The sequence below is a fragment of the Bos javanicus genome, chromosome 28 (genome assembly GCF_032452875.1).
Source record: "Bos javanicus breed banteng chromosome 28, ARS-OSU_banteng_1.0, whole genome shotgun sequence".
NCBI lineage: Eukaryota > Metazoa > Chordata > Mammalia > Artiodactyla > Bovidae > Bos > Bos javanicus.
Genome location: NC_083895.1, coordinates 18173840 through 18198504, shown reverse-complemented (window position 1 = coordinate 18198504; position 24665 = coordinate 18173840). Strand labels below are relative to the sequence as shown.

At 40.8% G+C, this 24665-nt stretch overlaps 1 protein-coding gene across 3 annotated transcripts in view; it reads left to right on the top strand.

Annotated features, from left to right (window-relative positions):
- The window catches only part of RHOBTB1 (Rho related BTB domain containing 1), a 141812-nt gene that overhangs the window by 1515 nt on the left and 115632 nt on the right, over nucleotides 1-24665 (top strand). For all 3 annotated transcript variants that reach the window (XM_061405063.1, XM_061405066.1, XM_061405072.1), the window contains one exon: nucleotides 15304-15406. The gene's annotated coding sequence lies outside the window, so the exon portion shown is untranslated. The remainder of the gene's footprint in view (nucleotides 1-15303; nucleotides 15407-24665) is intronic.

The following is a 24665-nucleotide window of genomic DNA, read 5'->3' as shown; positions in this document are numbered from 1 at the left end:
AAGGATTAACTAATAAAAGATTTGTAAAATGCTTCCTGAATATAAAATCCCATAAATATGCTAAATAGTAATAATCCACCCATTGTTAAATTTATGTAGCTGCTTCTGCCATGCATACAAGATGATTTAGAATGCATGTTTCCTGTCAATTAAACAATGAGTTTGGAGTAAAATAATGAGTTCAATTCGCATCCTGTGAAACTTTGAAATAAAATTTCTCCCATAAGGCACCACTGGCAGGGAATCATAAAGAAGACAGCATTTCAAAAAGCTATATATGGAATGGCATTTACCTTATGGCTGGGGGGAAAGGGACCCAGTGAACTTCAGAAACAGAAATATTCAGCCCTGGTTCAAGCATGCCTGAACCATAAATATTCCCTTATGTTTTGGGTGAGTCAACAAGGACGGCAAGCAGGTTTCTTGGAATGGCCTTATAAGCTGTCTGCTAAAATCCATGAAATAATGCCTCTTGGTATTTTAAGGGCGAAGTTCAATCTGTGGTTTTGTTCACAGACAAAGAAAATCTTCCTAGTTGCCTGGATAAATTATTCATTCTCCCAGTATCATGGGCTTGGTTTTTAAGCATCCTTAACACCAGAAATCATCTTAATACTCTGCAGCTAATTGAATTAGTTTGTTCCCAGTGGATTGAGTGACATGTTAACATAACCGTGTTCTCTTTGCATGCATCTAATAGCGTGTCACTCTTCTGTCACCAGTCTCCTAGAGTAAAGCCTGTTTCCCGTATGCCCCTTATAAGTATAAATTTTACTATGGGTGGTCTTTTCTGTCTTCTGAAGACAACTCTGGATTCCCCACCAGCAGATTAAGGGGTGAGCAAAACCACGCAACTCAGGGCCTTTCTTCCCATTTCCTCTACTCAGCCTCTCAGATGGATAGCTGCTACGCAGATACCAGTCCAGTATTCCAGAACTTCTCCTCTGCTGACTCTCTTCCTTTATCCAAGTAACTTAACCTCTGCCTTACTTATTTTCCAAAACTTGCTACAGATGCAAGCGCACTAGGTGAAAAATCAGGAGATTCTGCATTTATCAGGCAGTTACAATATACCAGGCACTGTGAAACATGACCTCCTTAAATCCCATAACAATCTGAGGCAGTAGACGCCATGCGTGTTTCACACAAGAGGAAACTGAACCTCTCAGTTCAGTTCAGTCGCTCAGTCGTGTCCAGCTCTTTGCGACCCCGTGAATCGCAGCATGCCAGGCCTCCCTGTCCATCACCAACTCCCGGAGTTCACTGAGACTCACGTCCATCGAGTCAGTGATGCCATCCAGCCATCTCATCCTCTGTGGTCCCCTTCTCCTCCTGCCCCCAATCCCTCCCAGCATCAGAGTCTTTTCCAGTGAGTCAACTCTTCGCATGAGGTGGCCAAAGTACTGGGGTTTCAGCTTTAGCATCATTTCTTCCAAAGAAATTCCAGGGCTGATCTCCTTCAGAACAGACTGGTTGAATCTCCTTGCAGTCCAAGGGACTCTCAAGAGTCTTCTCCAACACCTGGACCAAGGCATTTTGGCTCCTCCTGATGCTCTGTGATCCCTAAGAGAGGTTCACCTGCTGCACTGAAGCATGCAAGAGTTCTCCCATTAACTAACTCACCACTTGTCAAGTTCCCTAAACTCTGTGGGCCTCTGATTCCCTTTCTCTAGTCTTAGATTAAATTATCTATCAGGAACAGAGGGACTGTCCAGGATTTTGGCTGCCAAATACTTAAGCTGCACTTCCTGGGGGATTCCTGACTGTGTCCTCCCCTGTCCTCCCCTTTTCTCCAACCCTTTCCCTTGTTTATCTTTTTTCTTCCTTTAGGTTTAAGAAAATAGCATCCTCCCCACAAAACTTTTCCCAGTTACTGCTCCCAGTCACTCTGTTATTCTCTATCTCATCCTGAGTGTTCTTCAGACCACTGATTACAAACTGCTGTTGTTTTATTTATGTGTCAGTTTCCATGTGGTTGTTGTTTTTATCTTCCCCCAATCACCCCCCACCTCAAGATCATAAGCAGCATGAGGCCAGAGCTGTTTTTGTCTGTTTTCATTATTTTATTTTTGGGGCCTAGCACCATGACACATAGCTGGTGATCAATAAGCATTAACATATATATGTTGAATGAGTAATTGTCTCTTAGAATGGACATGTGCTAACGGCCAATACATTGTCCCCTCCATGGATAACCTAAATGAAGTACCGTCAATATTACGCTGCTAGCCTAAGTCTGAATTATGAATGGGGATCCAAGAACAGTGATGGAGACAGTAGGGCTGCCCTTGAACAAAAGGACAGATGGACACATGCACTTGGCCCAGCCCCCATATTTTACAGCAGAGAAAACAACTTCAGGATGATAACTGAAACTTGAGATTAGAAGATAATGTAGGGACCACCCAACTGTCTAAACCATTGTTTCATTGATAAGGAGACGGGAAGTTTAGAAAAATACAGAACCAAAAGTATAGAACCTATGCCTTCTGACGTTCAGACCAGCATTCTTTTCACCAAGAATCAACAATATCAGGGACCGCCCAAACAACAGAGAGGGAGTTGTGGACAATGATTCTTTCTTTCAGAAATTCTGAACATCCTTAGGTTTCCCAGACTAGTCCTGGGTAGCAGCATTAATACACAGCAGAGCACCCTAGTTGAGATGATGTTTTTAAATTTCATATGGCCTTTATAAATTTCATTGACTTATTTACTATTTTAATGATCCATCAGGCAGCCTTTAATCCCTAAAGTTAGTTTACCAATTCTGTTGAAATACTTGGAAACTCTGAATGGGCAATCTCCAGTGCTGGGCATTTCACTCTGGTCTGATAGATTCCAGATACATTTAAAAGATGACTGATACTTTGAATTCCAAATAATGATAGCTTGTTTTTAAGGACAAAAATAACTTTCTTTCTCTAACTTAGAGCTCAATTTTTGCTTGAGTATTACATGCCATAAAAAACAGTCTTTAGAGGTTATAAAAGTCATCTGAAAGACTTTTTAAAAGCCCAGATAGCTTGGAGCCATTCTGAACAATTCCACATTAGTAGGTCTGAAATTGGACCCAGAAAACGGCATTTTTAACAGACACCTTTCGTGAGTCTTCAGTCAGATGGGTGGAAGATCTCACTTTAAGGCCCAATAATAATGGTGGTCTATTTTTAACTTTCCCAGATTTCCTCTAAGAGGATTTTTTTAAACAAAAAAAAATCAATGTGTTTGAATCCAGCAAGTAGAAGAGATAAACAAAATCCATTCATTAAGTACTATGGACATCTCTTTCCTTATAGCAAAAGGCATATATATATATATATATAAAATCATGATTTAGCTACTAGGTTTGATATTGGCCCCAAGTCAAGAACACTCCAAAATGTTTCTGTTGGGTGAGAAAAATGAATCAGTAATTAGCAATAAAAGTTGAGTGTTAAATTCAGTGGAGAACTAGTGAAGCCCCTTGCCCTCCAGATGATTATATTCTGTGTAGTTGAGAATTAACATTAATATCCATGGAACATTCAAAGATAAGACTGATGATCAAGTACAGCAGGCTGAGTTACACTTGAATTTAAAATATACAACAAATCATGTGTTAGTAAAGGCATGTCCCATATAATATTTTTATTTGCTAAATCTGGCCACCTTGCTCAAGAAACATTAGCATTTAATGTCATTATTTTCTAGAAGAGTCTGAGTGTGTGTGTGTGTGTGTCTGTTGGGAACGAAGGGACAGTTGCTGAGTGGTAGTTAAACTTTAAGAAATTGATAAAAGCTCTGGACATGCCTCTGAGAAAAATTCCTGATGGTACTTTCCAACAGAACTCTTATACAATTCCATGGAGTCTCTAGGCCACCAAAGCTCTTGGACACACCAGGGTGACCTGCAGCAGTAGATGGCAGAGGCCAGCTCTTCAAGCTATTTACCTGGGCTGGAGACACCTTTGGAAGATGGCTCGGATAAGTGGAATTTGAATAAGGCCTTTAAGAACAGTAGAATTTAAGCTGGATTGTGGGCTTAGGGGACTTCTGAGGCTTTAAGAGGAGGCAGGTTCCCATAGGGTTCGAAGGTAATTTAGAGAAATTAGCTAGGACAGGTTAAAAAAAAAAAGTCCAGATCATGGACAGGCTTGGACTCTAAAGGGTTTAAAGCAACCTATGTTGGGAAATAGAATGTCCTCACTGACATGTCAATTAGGAAGAAAACCTGATCAAACAAAGGGAGACTGTGGGGGAACTGCAGGGAGCCTGAGCTCCAGGGTCAATGCGCTTTGTGTAAGCCCCTCCAGTAGCAAGCTGGGAAGCCTTTGATATGTGGGCAACTTCTCTAAGCTCCCATCTCTTGGGCTGGGAATTGGGAATAATAATAATAAATACTACCAATGGGGTTGTTGTGAGGGTAAAGTGAAGTTGTACAGTGGTCAGAACAGTGTGTGATACTTTGTAAATACTCAATAAGAAGGCGATGGCACCCCACTCCAGTACTCTTGCCTGGAAAATCCCATGGATGGAGGAGCCTGGTGGGCTGCAGTCCATGGGGTTGCGAAGAGTCAGACACGACTGAGCGACTTCACTTTCACTTTTCACTTTCATGCATTGGAGAAGGAAATGGCAACCCACTCCAGTGTTCTTGCCTGGAGAATCCCAGGGAAGGGGAGCCTGGTGGGCTGCCATCTGTGGGGTCGCACAGAGTCGGACACGACTGAAGCAACTTAGCAGCAGCAGCAGCAGTACTATGATACACTCCTGCTGCTAGTACTACACTTGTTATTTCAGTGGGATTAGCCTCAGAGAGGGCAGGCCCTCACTTTTGGGCTTCTCTGGTGGCTCAGATGGTAAAAGAATCTACCTGCAATGAGGGAGACCTGGGTTCAATCCCTGGGTTGAAAAGATCCCCTGGAGGAGGGCATGACAACCCACTCCAGTATTTCTGCCTGGAGAATCCCATGGACAGAGGAGCCGGGCATGTTACAGTCCAAGGCCTCACGAAGAGGCGATACGACTGAGTGACTAACACTAAGAGAAGGTATATTATGAATAATCCAAATAATTTACTCTGATCCAAAGTCAAGTAACCTTTTTTACTCTTAATAGCAGCTTTGCTGTCTTACTTGTTCTGTTTGAGTTAGTACTGAAATTAATTTGCACATGATAAGCCCAGACGAATTGTTCAGAATGTCATTCCCCAAAGCCTTTTAAACAACAAGGCAGATGAGTTTATCAGCTGTAACTCACAAAACCTCCTCTCTCCATGGAACTAACTGATAATGGTAGAGATGATGGCATTGAGGAGGCTCTGGAGTCAGTTTCGCTTCTTCTAAACCTAAATTTCTCCCTGTCTGTAAAACAGAAGTAATGATTAGCCTTTACCTGGAAGTCCACGAGCTCAGAAATCTCACAGTTTCTGGCACACTATAACTGTCACAGAATGTTCTGAGACCTTACTCTTGGCTTTAACTTTCAGGCATTATTCCTTTAATATGTTTATAAACAATTTAATTCAGGAAAAGAGCTAATAATGTGGGAGGTATTTATGATCTTTAGTCATATCCTAATTTATTGATTTACAGTCTATTTAGAGCATTTAAAAACAGTCAAGGCTATTTAGAGCATTTTTCCAAGCCATAGAGTAGTGTTCTTATCTCAAAGAATTTTTAACCCTAATTTTCATCATGTGTTCCTTTTCTCCTTCATCCATCTTCAGCTTTTAGAGGATGATCGGTGCCTTGCTAAAGAGCTTTGGGTTTCAAACTGTACATTAAAGCATCTGCGCCCTAGAATTTACTTGGCTCATAAACCTATGTTACTGAACAATACAAGATTGGTTTAAGGTACATTATGGTTACATGTATGCTGCTGCTGCTGCTGCTAAGTCGCTCAGTCATGTCCGACTCTGTGCGACCCCACAGACTGCAGCCCACCAGGCTCCTCCGTCCATGGGATTTTCCAGGCAAGAGTACTGGCATGGGGTGCCATTGCCCTCTCCGCCATGTATGGCAGTTCTATTTTATTCAGCCTGTGCTGAGCACCTTCAGGGCATCTCCCACAGTCCCTTCAAGATGGCAGACTCAACTACTTACTGACTTTCATGGATAATAAAATACAAGGCACTTTTTCTGAAGATACCTTTCCCTCACATTAGGAAATCTAACTCTTCAAAGAAAATGAAAACAAGGAAAAGAGAGTGAAGTACTGAAAGTAAATTTGAAAAGTGAATTTGGAGAATGACCACTCCTATTTTCTAGAAGAGTAATGGATGATAACAAGCCTGTGTCTCTGTGAAGGTCTTTGCATTAGCCGGTCTCTCTGTCTGGAATGCTTCTCCCTCCAATCTTGCTTGGCTCAGCTAATATTCCATCTCCTTAGAGAGGCTGTCCCTGACCATCCAATCTCATTCATTTGCTATTACATTACTTTGTTTTATTTATTACAGTACGTTGCCATCCAAATATTTCACGTTGTTTTTTCATTGCCTTCCCTCATCCCCACCGGACTAAAAGTACCCTGAGGTCAGAGGTCAAGTCTACATGTTGATTGCTGTTTTCCGAGCAATTAAAACAGTGCCAGGCACTTGTACTTGCGCTTAGCCGCTCAGACGTGTCCGATTCTTTGCGACCCCATAGCCTGCCAGACTCCATGGGTTTCTCCAGGCAGACTACCCGGAGTGGGTTGCCATTTTCTTCTCCAGAGGATCTTCCCAACCCAGGGATTGAACCTAGATCTCCTGCATTGAAGGCAGATTCTTTACCATTTGAGCTACCAGAGAAGCCCTTGCTAGACACCGAGTAGGTAGTCAAAAAATATTTTGTCATTTAGTTGAATGCCAAGAGACCCAGATCTGGTTTTCTGGGGTTATTCCAGTGAAAAAGAGTATATTTTTAATCTTTTGGGTCAAATTTGCCTTTCAGAATTGGATTAAAATGAAACTCCTCCATAATAAAAATTTATATGCACAAAATTTTGCATATAATTTGAGAGAGTCCATGGACCTCAGGCTAGGAATTTCAGCAATAAAGGTGTATGCATAAATATTAAGAAAACCTAACTGAAATATTGAGCGAAATATCACAAAAAAATTTAATTACTATGAACATCAGTGTCTTAATGTTCATTTATGGTAATGAATTGTGTTGCTCTGGGAAAATTTTGCAACCCTCCAGAGGAAAAAAAAAAAGGCTATCTATAAATGTTGTGTATTTTATTTATATGCTGGAAAGGATTTAAAGCTTATAGAGAAAGGCTAATAAAAATACATACTGTAGAGCAACATAAAATATATTACAAATAGGTAGGAAAAAATGAGTCAAAAGAAAAAAAAATAAGGCTAGGAATGTAAGATAGGGCCAGGAGAGAGATTCATACTCAAAATTTATGCCATGAAATTCAACATTCTTGCTAGAAGATAGTAACAAATTTTATTCGCGGTTTTTTAGCAGCCAATGCAAAGGAGAAAAAGTAATCAGTTATGCCTTGCAGAGGGTCATATTTTATATACACTTATATATGAATATATGTATATATATTTAACAGCACACGGCTGCTTGAAAGAAGGAAGCTTGAGTGCAGGAATAAGGAATAGAGATTATATTTCCACTGTTTGTTTTTGATAAGTGCCCTTGTACCTGAGCTGGAAATAACCTATAGTAACATTTTCAAAAATAACTAGCACTGTGGATGTTTATAATCAAGATTTGATGCCTCTCTGTAATTTTTGTTAGCAGTAGGCCTAATACAGAGAGGCCTCATTTGGCCAGTTAAGACCCTTCTAGATCACATACGGATGTGAGAGTTGGACCGTAAAGAGTACTCAAGAATTGATGTTTTCAAACTGTGGTGCTGGAAAAGATTCTTGAGAGTCTCTTGGGCTGCAAGATCAAACCAGTCAATCCTAAATGAAATCAACCCTGAATGTTCATTGGAAGGACTGATGCTGAAGCTCCAATATTTTGGCCACCTGATGCAGAGAGCCGACTCATTAGAAAAGACCCCAATGATGGGAATGGTTGAAGGCAGGAGGAGAAGGGGGCGACAGAGGATGAGATGGCTGGATGGCATAACTGACTCAATGGACATGAGTTTGAGCAAACTCCAGGAGATAGTGAAGGACAGGGAAGCCTGGCGTGCTGTAGTCCATCGGGTTGCAAAGATTCTGACATGACTGAGCGACTAAATAACATGAAGGCAAGGGCAGAGGGGTGGGGAACAGACAAAGAAGACAAGGGTGTATCCTGCAGCGTTCCACCCCTCCTGCTGCGGCACACTATTTACAGACAACAGCCAGCGTCTTCACACTCCCCTTTAAGGGGTGTTCTCCTTGGATGCTGACTGAATTTGCACATTCTTCCAGCTAACCTTAGTTTCCTTGGCTAGCAGACCATCAGAGACTTCCAGGCCTTCTCTCCGACACAGCAAATACAATAACTAGCTCCTCAGAACATTATGTGGATTTGTGGCATTCTCTGAGGGACTATAAATGGATCACACTGACAGCTTTATTTGTCATTCTTAAATGGAATGTGTTTCTCCCCCTTTGTGTTAAATTGAAATCAGATGGCATTTCTTATTTCAATGTGGAATGTTTTTACTCTCATAATTGCAAAAGTACATTCACGATACTGATACTATTCTAATTGACTAAATTTGTGTTTCATTATTGGGGCGAGGCGGGTGTCCTGTACTTGTAATGTAACTGAGGGAAAACGACTGATGCAACATTTTCGCTTTGCCTATGTATCGAGATCTTGATACAGTGGTTAGAATTCTGTCACCATATGGAAGCAGAGACAATTATAGTGCATGTAATGACATGAATTTTAGAAGCAAAGATATAAAAAGGCATATCCAGCCCAATAGCCACAATCCAGAAACATAAACGTTTTTTGAAATCTCATCTCTCCTTTGCCTCCCCCAGCTTGTCTCTGGTCCTAATCCTCTGCCCTTGTGATGGCTCTGGTTCAATATATGCAGTGGCAAACACAGCAGGAATTAGATTAGATAGTACTACCTTCATATCTTAGCATATTTTTTATGTACTAAAATCAGTTGCTTTTCAATTCAGGTGAAATTTTTCATTAAAAAATTCTCTACCATTCCGGTCTACCCACTACTGAATCTGGGTGAGAAAGGAAGTCCTCCTACTTTCATTTCTTAAATCCATCTAAAGCTTTCAGTGTTCTTGCTACTCATCTCAATACTGGGCTTATTTTAGAATTTTTCAACACTAGAATATGAGTACATTTTTCTTGCTGACTTTAATCTAGGTTTATTTTCATATTCATTCCATACACTCATGCTTTCAATAAAACTGTCTTTAGTGAGCGCATACTATGCGCTAGACACCGTTAGGATGCAGTGAATTACATCAGGTATGCTCTGCCCTCATTTGGCCTTCAAGCTGGTGGGGAAGACAGCGGGTAAAAGAATGACACAAATACAGGACTTTGCTGGTGGTCCAGTGGCTAAGCCTCTGCGATCCCAATGCAGGGGGACGGGTTCGGTCCCTGGTCAGGGAACTGGATTCACATGCCACAACTCAGAGGTCACACGCTGCCACTGAAAGATCTTGCATGCTGCAGCTAAGACCTGTTGCCGCCAAATAAATAAAAATATAATTTCAAAAAAGAGAATGACACAATAGTTATGAAAATGCAACTGCTCTAAATGATACTAATGAGAGACACATGATCCTAGAAAATGACATCTACATGATGTACAAGAGTCAGCTAGACAAAGAGTATTGGCAGAAAGCATGATGTATGGGAAAGTCATAACTTACGGAAAGCAGAAGCAAGCAGGGGCAGCCTGAGAGACAAGGAAAGGCGAGCGGCCGGAGGACACCGAGTAGGGTGAACAGCTAGAGTCTGCAGATGCACTCAGAGGTTATCACCATGAAAGGCTTTTTAGCCATAGCAGGGCATATTCCTTTATCCTAAAACCAATAAGAAGGTGGGTTTGGGGGGCTTTTTGAGGGAGAGGATTATATTCACGTCATCAATTTTATGTTTCAAAAAAGTGTTTCTGGCTACAATGAAGAGTACTGGCTGGCAAGGGGCCTAAGTTACGCAGATCAGCTGAACTTTTTGAACAGAGAGGCACTGGTAACGTGGCCTAGGGGAGGGAGGATGAATTCTAAGCTGTCAATGGATTCTAAGGATATACAGAAGGTAACACTGATAGGTCATCTTCTGCTGTATTTATGTGGAGCCCATGAGAAAGTGCCAGGGAACACTGGCAGAGGAACAAGTCTGTGAAGACTGATGCTAAATTCAGGGCTGGACATGCTGAATTTGAGATGTCTTGGAGTTGACACGGGGTAGAGCAAGCAGACATTTGGTTATGGGTGTGAAGCTTGTCAGAGAGCTCTGAAGTCCCAGCCAGAGATAGAAACTTGTGACGCATTTCTACATTCACAGGTCTGGATACGACCAATGGGATCCTCAGACGGAGATGACGTGCAGAGAAAGGTTATAACGTCAGCAGTGGCAGAGAATGCTAGGACCAAAGCCCTGAGGAATTCAAATCCATCAAGCCCACCAAGTGAAGGACGAGCGTAAGGGTGAAAGGAGGAGCAGAAGAAGAAAAAGAAGGAAACCCACGAGACTGCTGGGTCGTGGGGGTGAGGGAGCAAGGATTCCATTTGAGAAGGTGGGGGTAGTCAGTTGCCTTGACTGTGGAAGACTGAGAAAGGAGACATTTGTTTTGAAAAGAGAAATGGCTCAGTGGTAAAGAATCCACCTGCCAATGCAGGAGACACCCAAGACGTGGGTTCGATCCCTGGGTTGGGAAGATCCCCTGGAGAAGGGAATGGCAACCCACTCCAGTATTCCTGCTTGGGAAATTCCATAGACAGAGGAGCCTGGCAGGCTACAGTCTACGGGGTCACAAATAATTGGACATGACTGAGTGACTGAGCATGCACACACATAGAAATTACTAAATGATATGTCTGGGTAACAGAGCTGTAACCAGTTCTGACTGCAGTCAAGCATGTCAGAGACTCTTTGACATGTTCATAGTTTACATCTATTTTAAGAAGACATTCAGGGAGAGGGCATGGTAGACAAGAAAGTCATTTTGATATGTTGGTGACCGCTAGAGACAGAGTGTAGCTCGGTGGAATTTGTACACAGAACAGTCCAAGGTTCTGGGGTCTGATTTGGAGAGAAAATGCAGACCTGCGGCTAGAGGACTTTATGAGCTGCCTGTTCACCCACTCGGTGCTCTTGTGAGTGGCATAAATAAACCGAATGCTCACGAAGCAGCGTTGCCCGGCCTCACCCATTGCATTCGTTGCTGGGGGAAGGGAGAGGCCGTGGGCAGAGACATTACAGAGAATGTTCTCAGCAGCTTCTGTGGCATGAGTGGCAGCCTCAACTTCCCTCCTTGTCCCTCGACAGCACCAAAGAGTGAGCCCACCCTAAGGGAACGGAGTGGAGGGAGGGTCCCGGCACAGTGAGCACTGAAATAAGGCAGAGGTGAGACTCAGGTGGTGTGAGCTGCAGACCAGACAGGAAGTAAGGAAAGAAGAGCGTGGTAATTATTTACAATGGTTTGGCTGTAAAGGGGAATAGAGCTATTGGAGGGCAGCTGCCGAGAGAGAAGTGGATGACTCAGCGCTCATGCATTCAACGAACAGTAAACTATCTTATGTGTATGAAGCAGGGGGACAGGCACCGACTGGAAAGACATTTTCGATCCCTAATGGGCAATTTGCCATAAGATGTATTCTGTGTAATAATCTCAAACGCCTAAGGACTATTCTGTGATCTGATTTTTTAAAAATGCAACGTTTTTCCTCAGGTATAAACACTTACTTGACTTTTACCAACTGATCAAACAAATTTGTTAAAAATAATGGAGAGAGAGAAGTAACACTTCTACCTATATTGGGGCTTTTTCTTGGTCCTCTTTCATTACTTTTGTCTTCAAAATTTGGACAGTCTTGCTACTGCTGCTTACTCAGAAAAGAGTTTCTAAAATGGTGTCTTACCCCTGTGTTCAGAGCATTCCATGGTGCTATCTGACGTTTAAAAACCATCTAATCACCTATTATTTATATAGCATTCACAACATTCAAGCATGAAATACTACACCATGGAAGTTAGAAATGTGAATAAAGCAGGGTTTCCCTAGCTAGATCACACACTTTCTGAGAGCTCTTTGCACTGCTGTATTTATAGCTATTGAAAATAAAGCCAGAGTATTATAAATATGAATCTTGTAGTGAGAGAACATTTAAGGATCTTTGGGTTTGTAGAGGAGGGTACATGGGTTCTACTCAAGAATCCAGGACAATGCCTGAAAGAGGCAGTGTCTGAACTGGGTGTTAAGAGATGAACATTTCAGAAGCAGAAAGCTAGTAACAAAGTCATGGAGGCAGGAAACAGCTTTTGGGGAGAGGGCTACAGAGAGGGGAAATGGTTTAGTAGGACTAGAAAGGTCATGTTAAATGTGGTCAGTGTACTGATCTCAGCTATTGGAAACTTCTCTGCTGAGAAGTTTTAGAGTTGATCTGCTAGGGACTAAAGAAATATTGGACGCTTTCGAGCAAGTGGGGAAGCATGAGGCTTTAGGAAGAAAACCGGGATCCACCCTGAAACCTGGGAAATGATGGTGACCGGACATAGGGGTGCATGAGAAAAGAGGCCACCACCTGGAAGGGAGATGATGGAGGCGAGATGTATTATTGATCGTAGTGGCCTTTGACATGTAAAAGGGAAATGACGTTTGTGTGCCAAGTGGCTATAGTCAGGTGGTATGTTCTGTACGAAGGTGCAGTGATGGAGGAGAAGACTGAAGATGACTCCAAGTGTTCAAGCCACAGAGGGTGGCAGCACCATTGACGTTAGGCAGGAAAAGAAAAGCAAATTCCGAAGACGCTGGGGAGGAGGATCCAGCCTGGAGAAGCGTCCAAAAAGACAACTTAAGCTGTGGGTGTGAATGAAATCGCTGCCAGGTGGAGAATCTGAAGGAAGGCCCATGCTTCAGGGGAGGAAGTAGAGGAGCCAGAAGAAAAAAATTGAGAGGAGTTTCCTGCGAGACTGGGACTTCTCTGGTGGTTCAGTGGTTAAGGCTCCATGCTTCCAATGCAAGGGACATGGGCTCAATCCCAGGTCAGGGAACTAAGATCCCACGTGCCATGCATCGGAGCCAAGAAGATAATTTTTTTTAATAGTACATACATTTTAATTGGAGCTGGGCTTCCTGACAGCAGAGAAGGTGGAAAATCTACAAACATTTCAGTGCATATGAACTCTTATGTAGTATGTTCCAAGTGGTACAGCACAGAGACCAGATATTACTTGCTCAGAGACTCAAAGAAAAAAAAAGTTTTTTAAGTGAGATTTCAAGGAAGTCAGGAAAACATGTGGATTTCAAGGAAGAGCCTCGTGCTGAGATGTGTTTCACTTACAGTGTGAACATAAGATCATATACCTTTCCCTTTCTCATCCTTTCCCTTTTGAAATGGCCCCACAAAATGGGCTGTGCGGCAGTCAGTATTATATCATATTTGGCCTCATTATCTTTGCCGCTTTACCCCCTGTTTGTATTAATGAACACTGACTGGCCTAGGGTCACAAGCCATCAGTGACTTCCTTCAGAAATTTCTCCTCACCGTTGAGAATGTGACTTCAGCTCAGGAGCTCCTATGTGTTTGTTAGGAAGGTGTGGAAAGGGAAGAGATTTGGATGACTTGTTACTTGGGAGTGAATTGTGCTTATAGTTAGGATTTCCCTAATTCAAGCTTCAGGTGTGCCTCTAGGAGTAAGACAATTTTCATAGCAGTAATAGATGGCCCTAGTGGTAAAGAACCCGCTTGTCACTGCAGGAGACGTTAAGAGACATGGGTTCGATCCCTGGGTCAGGAAGATCCCCTGGAGGAAGAAATGGCAACTCACTCCAGTACTCTTGCCTGGAGAATCCCATGGACAGAGGAACCTAGAGGGCTATAGTCCATGGGGTCACAAAGAGTGGGACACGACTGAAGCAACTTGGCATGCACTGCTGCTGCTGCTGCTGCTAAGTCGCTTCAGCCGTGTCCGACTCTGTACGACCCCATAGACGGCAGCCCACCAGGCTCCCCTGTCCCTGGGATTCTCCAGGCAAGAACACTGGAGTGGGTTGCCATTTCCTTCTCCGATGCATGAAAGTGAAAACTGAAAGTGAAGTCTCTCAGTCGTCTCCGACTCCCAGCAACCCCGTGGACTGCAGCCCACCAGGCTCCTCCGTCCATGGATTTTCCAGGCAAGAGTACTGGAGTGGGGTGCCATTGGCATGCACTGCCTCCAAGCAAAAGTACCCTGTTTCTGAGCTTCAGGTTTGATCCCCAGTCAAGGAACTAAGATCCCTCAAGCTGCAGGGCAAATAAATTCATGCGCCACAACTAGAGAAGCCTGCATGCTGCAACAAAGACCCAGCACAAACAAGAAAAAGTATTATTTTGCCCTTCAGTTTTCATAGTCATCAGCCCTATTCCTGTTAAATAGAATAATCCATTTTATTTCAATGCCCCTGTATCATGTTTTACATGCTTTAAATTTTTGATGAATTTCATATCAAGAGGATAAAATACTTGGCTTCTTTAGGGGAAGTAATGTATCTTTTCCTCTCTAATAGAAGATTAAGAAGAAACTGTGTCTTCCTTTTCCCTAAATTACCAAGAAACTTTATACCTTCGATCAAGTGCTAACCAATGTAGGTAGCATGTATACTTCTTCCTTTTTGACTCTCAACCCCTTTTTTTTTTTCTTGGCCACACTTCAAGGCATGTGGGATCTTAAATCCCCAACCAGGGATTGAACCTACTGAGTCTTAAACATTGGACCTCCAGTGAAGTCCCTGTTTTCTTATTTTTACTCACATTTCATTATTTTTCTTTTTGGAAGCCACCTCAGATCCTTACAACAGAGTCAGAGTATAAATAAATGAAACAGTTTTACTGTTGACTAAACATCTTTCTACTCATTGTCTCATTTGCTTGTGAGAGCAGTCCCTCAAATAGCTGGCATTAGTACCCTACAAGGCAGATGAAGAACCGAGCCTGAGTGAAGTGAAAGGCCTTCACTTCATGCAAATACCCAATGGGATGCAGCCCCAGGTCTTCTTCCCCTAATGGGGGTAGTCATTCCAGCCTCTCTTGCTCAAACTCTCGTGGGCACCTGATTGATTTGTAAATAGCATACAGTTGGCTGGGATAGCACTCGTTCAGATGAGAAATCACTGATAGAACAAACTAGTATTTCTTGAGAAGTTTTCTCCTTGATGATGAAACATTCTGTGTTTGTATCTCCTACCCAGGTTGCGTAACCATCCAGAAACACACGATAAGAGTCCTCTTTCAGCAAGTATTCTTGATTAAGTCATGAAAATGGAATTGGAGCTTGTTTTTCCCCTTTGTATGGTAAGTAACTACTAGTATGGATAGTTCTAATCTTCTCACAATATTAAAAACAAATGGAGCTACTTCTTGTGTGAAGATGGCATGACTTCTAATATCTAGATTTGCCATCGGTGTGTTTCATAGAAAAGAGAATGTTCAATTCATTCGCTCAGTTGTGGTTTGTGTCAATGTGAAATATATATTATCTGGTTTAGAATTTTGAGTCATTTTGTTCTACGTAATGAGTTTTGGTCATTAAAATAAAAGAATTCTTCTACTCGCTTTATAAACAATTTTAAGATTCTTTACAGTAGCATCTTGTGCAGAAAATTGACATGTGGATGCTGAAAAGTCATGGCCACAAACAAGGAAGATTTAGAAATGCCAGATCTGTGCTGTGGCATTTCTCTTCATCCCAGATGTCCTAGTTTGGAGCATCCACCCCTTTGGCCTAGGAACTGACTGTCTTTAATTGGAAAAACTTATTATCATTTTGCAAGCAAGTGATTAGAACTCAGTCACCCCGAGTGAGTAACATCACCTTTTGAGGAAAGGGCTATTTTACTGAGTTTTCACCAGTGTATTGTGCCTACAGGACTTAAATTGCTTTGAGACACTTTACTCTCCTTTGTCCACACTCACAAAATCATTTATTTTCACACTTCATTGTATTTTTTCTGTATATGTTCTAGTGCATATTTAAAAGGAAAATTCTCTCTACATGTGTAGCTGTGAATGTTGCAAAATTTCATTTTTTCTAATGAATTAGGGAGGTGGTCATATTTGAATGTGTGGGAAGGCTGAATTACAGATAACTTTAAACAAATGTGGTTTTTATTACTTTAAACTACATATAGTAACTTCAACAAAACATTATAAAACAGAAATCCTTAAGGAGATTTCTCCATTGTAAGGAGACCTCTTACAATGAATCATATGAACATTTTGTTATTAGCATATAGATTGGGTGTATGTAGGAGCTTGTAAAGTGCCTGAGGTTCATTGAAAATAGCTTATTCTGTCTAAAAAGTGTACATAAGATTGAAAATAAATGTTTAAAACACCATATGTTATCTACCTATAAATAAAATGTTTGCAAAAAAAGGTAAACATCAGCCCAGCTCATGAGCAAATTATCAAAAGATTTTAAATTTATTGAAGTCTTAAATTAATGAGATATTACCACGTGTGCATAAATAACCTAAAGAATAAAATTTTCTTATCCTTCTCTCATATGGGTATTTGTGTTAATGAATCAGGATCCTATTTACACGATTAGTCCCTGAAGTAATTGCTTATTTGAAGAAGTCCTGTCTTATGGGTTTTCAGTTAATTAAATATATTTGCATTTTAGGCACACATTGTAAATTCTAAAGTCCTATTTTTCATAAGCCAGATTCAAATATGTTTGTGTGATAATATGTCTCATTAAGGCCCAAGTCTTTCATTTTTAAAGAAACTTTCAGAATAGCCATATGCATAAAATGCTTATTAATGAAGTCCAATCAATATTTTAGAAAAGTCAACCAATTAAATGTTTTCTTAGTTTAAATTTTCCTGTTTGTAACTGTGATTGCCATGCTGAACATACCTTTAATTTCTAATTTTTCAGTTAGCTTTATTTAATCAGTGTTTCTTTTTCCTGCTTAGATTTTGCATGGCAGTTTTTAACTTCTAATATGCCTTTGGAATTATAAGCATCCTTTTCCTGGAGACTAGCTTTTTCGAAGTATGTGCATATTAACATACTGATCCTGCCAACCCAACTGGGAGATTACTAAAATATGGAGCAAAACTTTTCTAATACTGAAGAACAAAGTATAGTAATTCACAAAGTTAGGTATGTTTTAAAAGGCATAGTTTCCTTATGATTTTAAAATATAAGAGAAATTGGGAATTTAAGTATGTAAGTTATTTAAAAAATCATAAATGCCTTCCTGGGATCAAAACTATGGTAATCTCATGGTGCTACCCTAGTTTGGAAGTTTGAAGAAGCTATTGAAGTTGTGGGGGGAGAAGCAACAGACGGACAGGCGAGATGAAGGGAGGGGAGAGGGAGAACGGGAGGATGCATGCAGGGGACCCAGGGTCTAAAACCAAAAAGCACGGCAAGGCCAGATGCTGAGAGAGGTGCAAAGGGACCCAATTCGGAAAGCAGATTTGAAATATCTGTTTTAAACCACACCTCACTGACCTCTTTCTAGGTGGTTATTTATTAGATGTTTCTCTAGTATACTGTTTATCTATTAGGCTTATTAATTCCTCTTTGCAAAGAAGATATAAGATGAAGAATCTGGATATAGATTCAAATTCCAGTCTAAGACTATATCTAACTCAAAAAAGGGTAGTAATAGAAAAAAAAAAAAGAAAAAAATGATATCCTACAATCATAATGTTATATTATGTCCGGTTTAGCAGTACTGCACAATAATGTCATTTTATTGTCATGAAAACAATCTGACATCCTGAAAAATATATACACTTTACAATAAAATAAATTTCATTCAATTAAATCTTACTGATTCATGTAAGCAATGATCTATGTCAAATGTAATACCAATAGTCTCCTCAGAAGATAACATTTTCTTTGTAGCTGGAATTGCCCTAAGGAAGCATTTCTTCTCATTTAGAGAAAGTAGGAATAAAGCACTTGTATTACCATTTGTATAAATTTTTAATACTGAATAAAATATTAGTGTTTAGTGTAATATTGATTCTCAACATAATACTCCTCCATAATGGCATGCTAATTGGGAAGAATTAAATCAGATCGATTCAAAAACCCTGAGAATGGATCATGTAACACTTGTAATTTTTTTCATTAGTTTTCAAAATTCCAATTAAAGCGGAATTAATCTGTAGAACAGAAATTCTGTGCACATGCACCATCTCTTCTTTCCCACTGCTCCACCCCACAGTGAAATACAGGCGTGAAGAGGGTGGGAAAGGGACTTCCCTGGTGGCCCAGTGGGTAGGATGTCACACTCTCAATGAAGGAGGCGCAGGTTCAATCCCTGATCAGGGAACTAGATCTCACATGCTGCAACTAAGATCTGGTACAGTCCAATAAGTTAAAAAAAAAAAAAAAGAGGGGGGAAAGAGGGCAGATCTTCACTTATGAGTTTCAACCATAGAAAAATAGCATTCAAGAGATAGGCGATCTATGTGCTCTGTAATTTACTAACTGCGAGCTTTAAACCTCTTGTAGTCACAGTTTCCTCATCAGTCATATTACTAATCTAATAGTACTAATCTCCCTCAAGTTGTTGAGGGAGTAAAACAGAGAGGCTCTCTCTCAACTAGGGGTGATTCTGCCCTTCAGGAGACATTTAGCAATGTCTGGAGATGGCCTCGGCTATCACAACTGGAGCGGGTATGTGTGCTGACATCTGGAGAGTAGAGGCCAAGGATGTTTCAAATCTTCCTAGGATGCACAGGATACCCCATCCCCACCCCCACCCCCCCACAAGGAAAAACTCATCCAGCCCAAAAGGTGGAACCACAACTGAGAAATCCTGGAGCAAAGTGAAGTAATATATGCAATGAGCACAGTGTCTGACATACAACAGGCTCTCCAATAAAAGTCAGCATAGTTATGATGTTACGGCTGTCATTATTTGAGAAAGGACTCCAAGTCACCTGCCTGGTATGGGGACTGAGTGAGCGATTCAGGAAGCCCATCCCAGCAGTCAGTTGTGCCTGTCTGCTAAGTCATCTACTTGGGGCGGCCAATTTTTAAGTGTTTTTAGAAACAGACTGACCCACTTAATATGTGACTAAGGCTTATAAATTGTATCGTACCAAAGTTCAAGGGCTATCATTTAATTTTTACTTTCTTAGAAATTAGAAGAAAATAGGGAAAGACAAATAACCTATAGTAACAGGTGACTTTTACTTTTTAATTTCTGCTGTTAGTAATAGCTGAGGAGTCTCCTGACAATCATTTACTTTATAAAATAAACTGATGTTTGGACAAATGGCTAGGAAATATGGTCTTCTCATTAATAAAAGATCCTGATTAACTGCTTATACGGTACATGAACAGTATCAGTTTCAAAACCAGTTGACTGCAACCATATAGTTTTAGCTTAATGTTAAAACATTTTAAGGAAGGCAAAATTCTTGCTTAATACAAGATTGTTTTGGTAAAGAATCCACCTGCACTGCAGGAGATCCTGGTTTGATTCCTGGGTCGGGCAGATCCGCTGGAGAAGGGATAGGTTACCCACTCCAGTATTCTTGGGTTTCCCTTATGGCTCAGCTGGTAAAGAATCCACCTGCAATGTGGGAGACCTGGGATCGATCCCTGGGTTGGGAAGATGCCCCGGAGAAGGGAAAGGCTACCCACTCCAGTATTCTGGCCTGGAGAATTCCATGGACTGTATAGTCCATGGGGTGTCAAAGAGTCAGACAAGACTGAGCGACTTTCACTTTCTTAGGTCAAAAAGATCTGAGCTTGAATTTCACACCATTAAGCTCTGTGATTTTGAATAATTTGCCTAACTTCTCTGAGTTTAGTTCCCTTATCTGTTTAATAGGCATAAAATTACTGTAACATGGGTAATAGGTATGTTAGGTGACAACTGTAATTCTCTCAGTAATATAGAGTTACTGAGAATTAATTGAGACATCTAGAATTTAATATATATTAGCAGTGACTAAATGGTAGCCGTTATTATTTTCATTATTATTATTTCTTCTAGGAACCTTGCACTATTTTTCAGAGCCAGCAGTTCTCATTCTAAAGAATGATAACTATGATGTAGAGGCAAGTTTTTTATTAATGGGGAAGCTTAAATTAGTTCTATTACCTCAACTAACAAAATCCTAGACTTGCTTCAATAAATTTGATTTAAAAGAAAAAAAGAAAACATGGGTATTATATATGGAAATTTCCAGTGAGAATTTTTTAAGGAAGCAGTGGATTTTCTAAATTAAAGAATGAATGATGTGCACATTTTCCTCTCATATTTTAATATAGTTGGTAATCCACTTTTTAATTAGCCACCTAATTATAATTCAATAGAAATTTCCCTAGGTGAACGTAGTAACCTACTTCAGAGAGAAATGGTGCTTTGAGTAGGCACTCCTACTGTGAATTTTGACACTTTTTCAGGTCCAATTTGTTCCAAACCTAAACTGCCCAAGAGAAATGGAGAGAGCTCTGTTTCATAACCTAATAATTCTGACTGCCAGGAAGGATGATTGCAAAGCTAAATTCACCTTCTATCAGAATTTTTATTTCTCCATTTCTTTGTTTCTTGAAGAAGACTCAACTATTTTTTTCTTCCCATTAGTCATGTTTTAAATTTGAAAATAAAAACACAAATAGTCTGAACTATGACTCCCTTCATTTTTCTTGCTGATTTACAGTCTTAACTTTTCAAGTTTCCTTAAGTTCCAAATGAAATGTCTTGATTTTTGTTTCTTGGGTGGTCTTTTGTGGTTTTTTTGGCTTCCAGGACCAAAAAGTACTTGAAGAGACAATTCCAACATCATAATAGGCATCTGTTTATTTTCATAACCCAGACCCCATGTTAAGGAGGGAGTTTTTTTTTAAATCTTACTTAGCAATAGATCTGGAGAAGGCAATGGCAACCCACTCCAGTACTCTTGCCTGGAAAATCCCATGGACAGAGGAGCCTGGTAGGCTGCAGTCCATGGGGTCATGAAGAGTCAGACACGACTGAGCGACTTCACTTTCACTTTTCACTTTCATGGATTGGAGATGGAAACGGCAACCCACTCCAGTGTTCTTGCCTGGAGAATCCCAGGGATGGGGGAGCCTGGTGGGCTGCCATCTATGGGGTTGCACAGAGTCGGACAAGACTGAAGCGACTTAGCAGCAGCAACAGTAGCAATAGATATTCAATGTTCCCAAAATTTACATTTGTTTAATCACTGGTTATTCATGAACTTATTCTAAAATATTTTCAAACCTGACATTTGGTGCTGAGGAAATGAATCGACTGCTTTATTGAACTCTCTCTTCCAACCAGTTTTAACTTTGTGTAGTTACAACTTCAATGTCTTTGCATATAATTTTCAACTGTTGTCTCTTAATTTCTGGTTCATATTCATTAAACTTACACAGACAGGAGAGTTGAATTTTTCATTTTAATTAGTTTATCTCCTTGCTTCCACCTTTGCACCCTAGAGTGTTTTTTTTTTTTTTTACTTTTTCTTTTATATTGGAGTACAGTTAACAATGTTGTGTTAGTATCAGGTATACAACAAAGTGAATCAGTTACACATATACACGTATCTCTTCTTTTTCAGATTCTTTTTCCATTTAGGTTATTACAAAATATTGAGCCGTGTTCCCTGTGCTATACAGTAGGTCCCTGTTGGTTATCTATTTTAAACATAGCAGATGTACATGTCAATCCCAAACTCCCAATCTACCAATAAAATATAAGTCAGGTCATTCTGCTCCTTGACTCAAAACTCTCCAGTGATTCCCTGTTTCAATCAGAGTAAAATCTAGAGCCTAACAATGGTCCTCTATGTGTCAGCCCACCTATGTTTCAGCCCACCAGGTCCACCCTCTCTTCCTGCCATCTACCTCCACATTAAATCCACTCTAATTGTAACCAAAAGTGGGGTCTGGCTGCTGGCTGCTCAAAAGACATTAAAGAGGCAAGGCTGATGGAAAGGAAAGTTTGCTTGCTTTTGGATGTCAGCAACCAGAGGAGAAGGCAAACTCCTGTCTTTCAAAGGCCAATTCCCTCCCCACTTCTCCCAACTACATCCAGTGGGCAGGAGCTTTCATAGGCAGAGGGAGGGGGCTTCATGCTGAAACAGCATGGTCAGCTCTGACAGTCATCTTGAAATGGTCACCAGTGGTCTGTGATGATTACCAGTATCATGTTGATTGTTATAAGTACAATTAATATTCAGCTCCAGGGTCAGTTTGTTTCCATTTCCTTGAGGCCAGTTTTAGGAATTGTGGCAGCTTACATCATGGCTATGGTCTGGTCATCATGTAGTTAACATCTTCCACCTGGTGGGGGTTTTAGTATAACTCACAACCTCACAGGATAGGGCTCAGAATATTATCTATAGCCCTTGAGAAGGAACTAAAGGTAACTTTGCTTACTAACCATTAATGCTTTGTCCTGTTTGACTGCTTTTCTTTTGTTAGGCATTTTCTCACTTCTGTGATTAAACTTAATGTTTGGTTTCCCTGTTGGCTCAGTGGTAAAGAATCTGCCTGCAATGTAGGAGACCTGGTTCAGTCCCTGGGTCAGGAAGATCCCTTGGAGAAGGGAATGACTACCCACTCCAGAATTCTTGCCTAGAGAATCCCATGGACAGAGGAACCTGGCAGGCTACAGTCCATGGGGTTGCAAAGAGTTGGACATGACTGAATTGCTAACACTTTCACTTTTCACTTTGGCTAAAGCTTTTCCATGGGCAAGAAGCAGGCTGAGGACATGGGGGCTGGGGGAAAGGACTAAAGGGTCCTTCTCTGTTTCACAACTGCTCTGGCTTCCCTACAGTTATGCCAGCACAGGAGGCATGTTCCTGCCTCAGGGCCTTTACACATGCTCTGTCCTATCTGGGACATCCTTCCCAGGGAACTCACATGACCTGCTCTTTCCTCTCCTTCAAGTCTTTCCTCAAATGTTGACTCCTCAGTACGCTCTTCACTGATCACCCTTGTAAAATGCAACCCCTTCCCACAATCCCTATTTTCCCTCCCTGATATGTTTCTCAGCATGATAACCACCATCATCTGATAAACTGTATAACTGACTTATTTATTACTCATTTATTTCTTGTCTGTCTCCCAGGACTAGAATGTAAGCTCCATGAGGGCAGTGTTTTTTGTTGGTTTGGGCTGGTATCTAGCAGACAGCTGATATTAGTTACATTGAACTAAAGTAGAATTGTTGCCTTACTGACCTTAGTTTCTTTCAAAGCCTTAATTTGCCTCTTCCGTTTTTTCTTCTGGTGCTCTGTTCCTTTAGGAAAATGTCAATCCCCTTAACCAAGATTAGGATTTAGGAAATAGTTTCACTGTGTTTCCTTTTGATCTCTGATAAACTTCAAGTGGGAGAGGTATGCATTTTAGCCATATTCCTTTTCCTGTTACTTTTCCCATTAGACAAGGAGACCATTATCACCAAAATGGTAAAGGGACTGGGATAGATTAGATTCCTGATCACAACACTCCTGGGGGAATCCTGATGGAAAAAAGAGATACATGGAAATGCCAAGTTCTACAAACAGTTAAATGAAAGACAGTGGGAGGGTTATTTTCCTTTGGACTTAGGTAGATTTTTTTCTAGCACACATGTTCCTAACGTAAATATAGAGCCTTAAACCTGACTTGAGAAAATACCTACCTCCTGATGACAAGAAAGCCATAAATATAGTTCATGACCAAAGATTAGTCACTGTTTATTATTGCTGGTGACATATGATACATAGGGAAGGTCTGGCAGTATTTCAGATTTCTCCAGCCAGCCATTTGTCATTTCATAGTGGAAGATGAGGAGGTATTTCTATATTAACGGCCCCTATAAAAGGGAAGTGAGTGGAGAAATGCCTGATGTGTTTTATCATTGAGAGTCAAAGGGACACCTGACAATGTTAAAAATGTGCTGAGTGGATTACAGCACATTTTGGTACAAGTTGGTCTTCTAAATAATAAGACTCCATTAAAGAGGAAGAGCAAGAAAAGGTAGAAGAGTAAGGGAAATATGTTTTCTGCTGCATAGTTCTCCCTTGTGCCCTTGAACAACATTTCTGGACTGGAGCTGAGACACAGGAGCTTGATTTATCTCTAAAGCCTGTAACGTTTTGAGCGGCATGATATCCCCAAAACCCTGCTATTTGAGCTGCACTCCTGTCCCAGCACAGAACATTTCCAGCTCAGATCTGTTCAATGCAATCTGCAGAGACGTGATGCCCCTCCCCGCCAACTTCACATCACTTCCCAATTTCAATTCATAATTTAGGATAAACCAAGTCACAGAGCATATTCATCACTTCCACCTGATCAAAAAATTCACACCCATATCTGCTTCATAACTATGATGTCTATACACGTTGAAAGACATCAGGCTCTTTGGGAGAGAACTTTAAAGTTCTCTTTAAAAAGTGGAGTTGGGGATGTGAACAGCCAAGAATTTTTTCTTGGAAATGTTGGTGCTGAGGAGTTTTTAACATAAGCAGTAACTCCTGTGATGCTCTGCAGAATTCCAAAGACACTGATAAAAATTAAAATAAAAAGCCTCAGCTTGGTTATATGTATGCTTCAATAGGCAAAGAG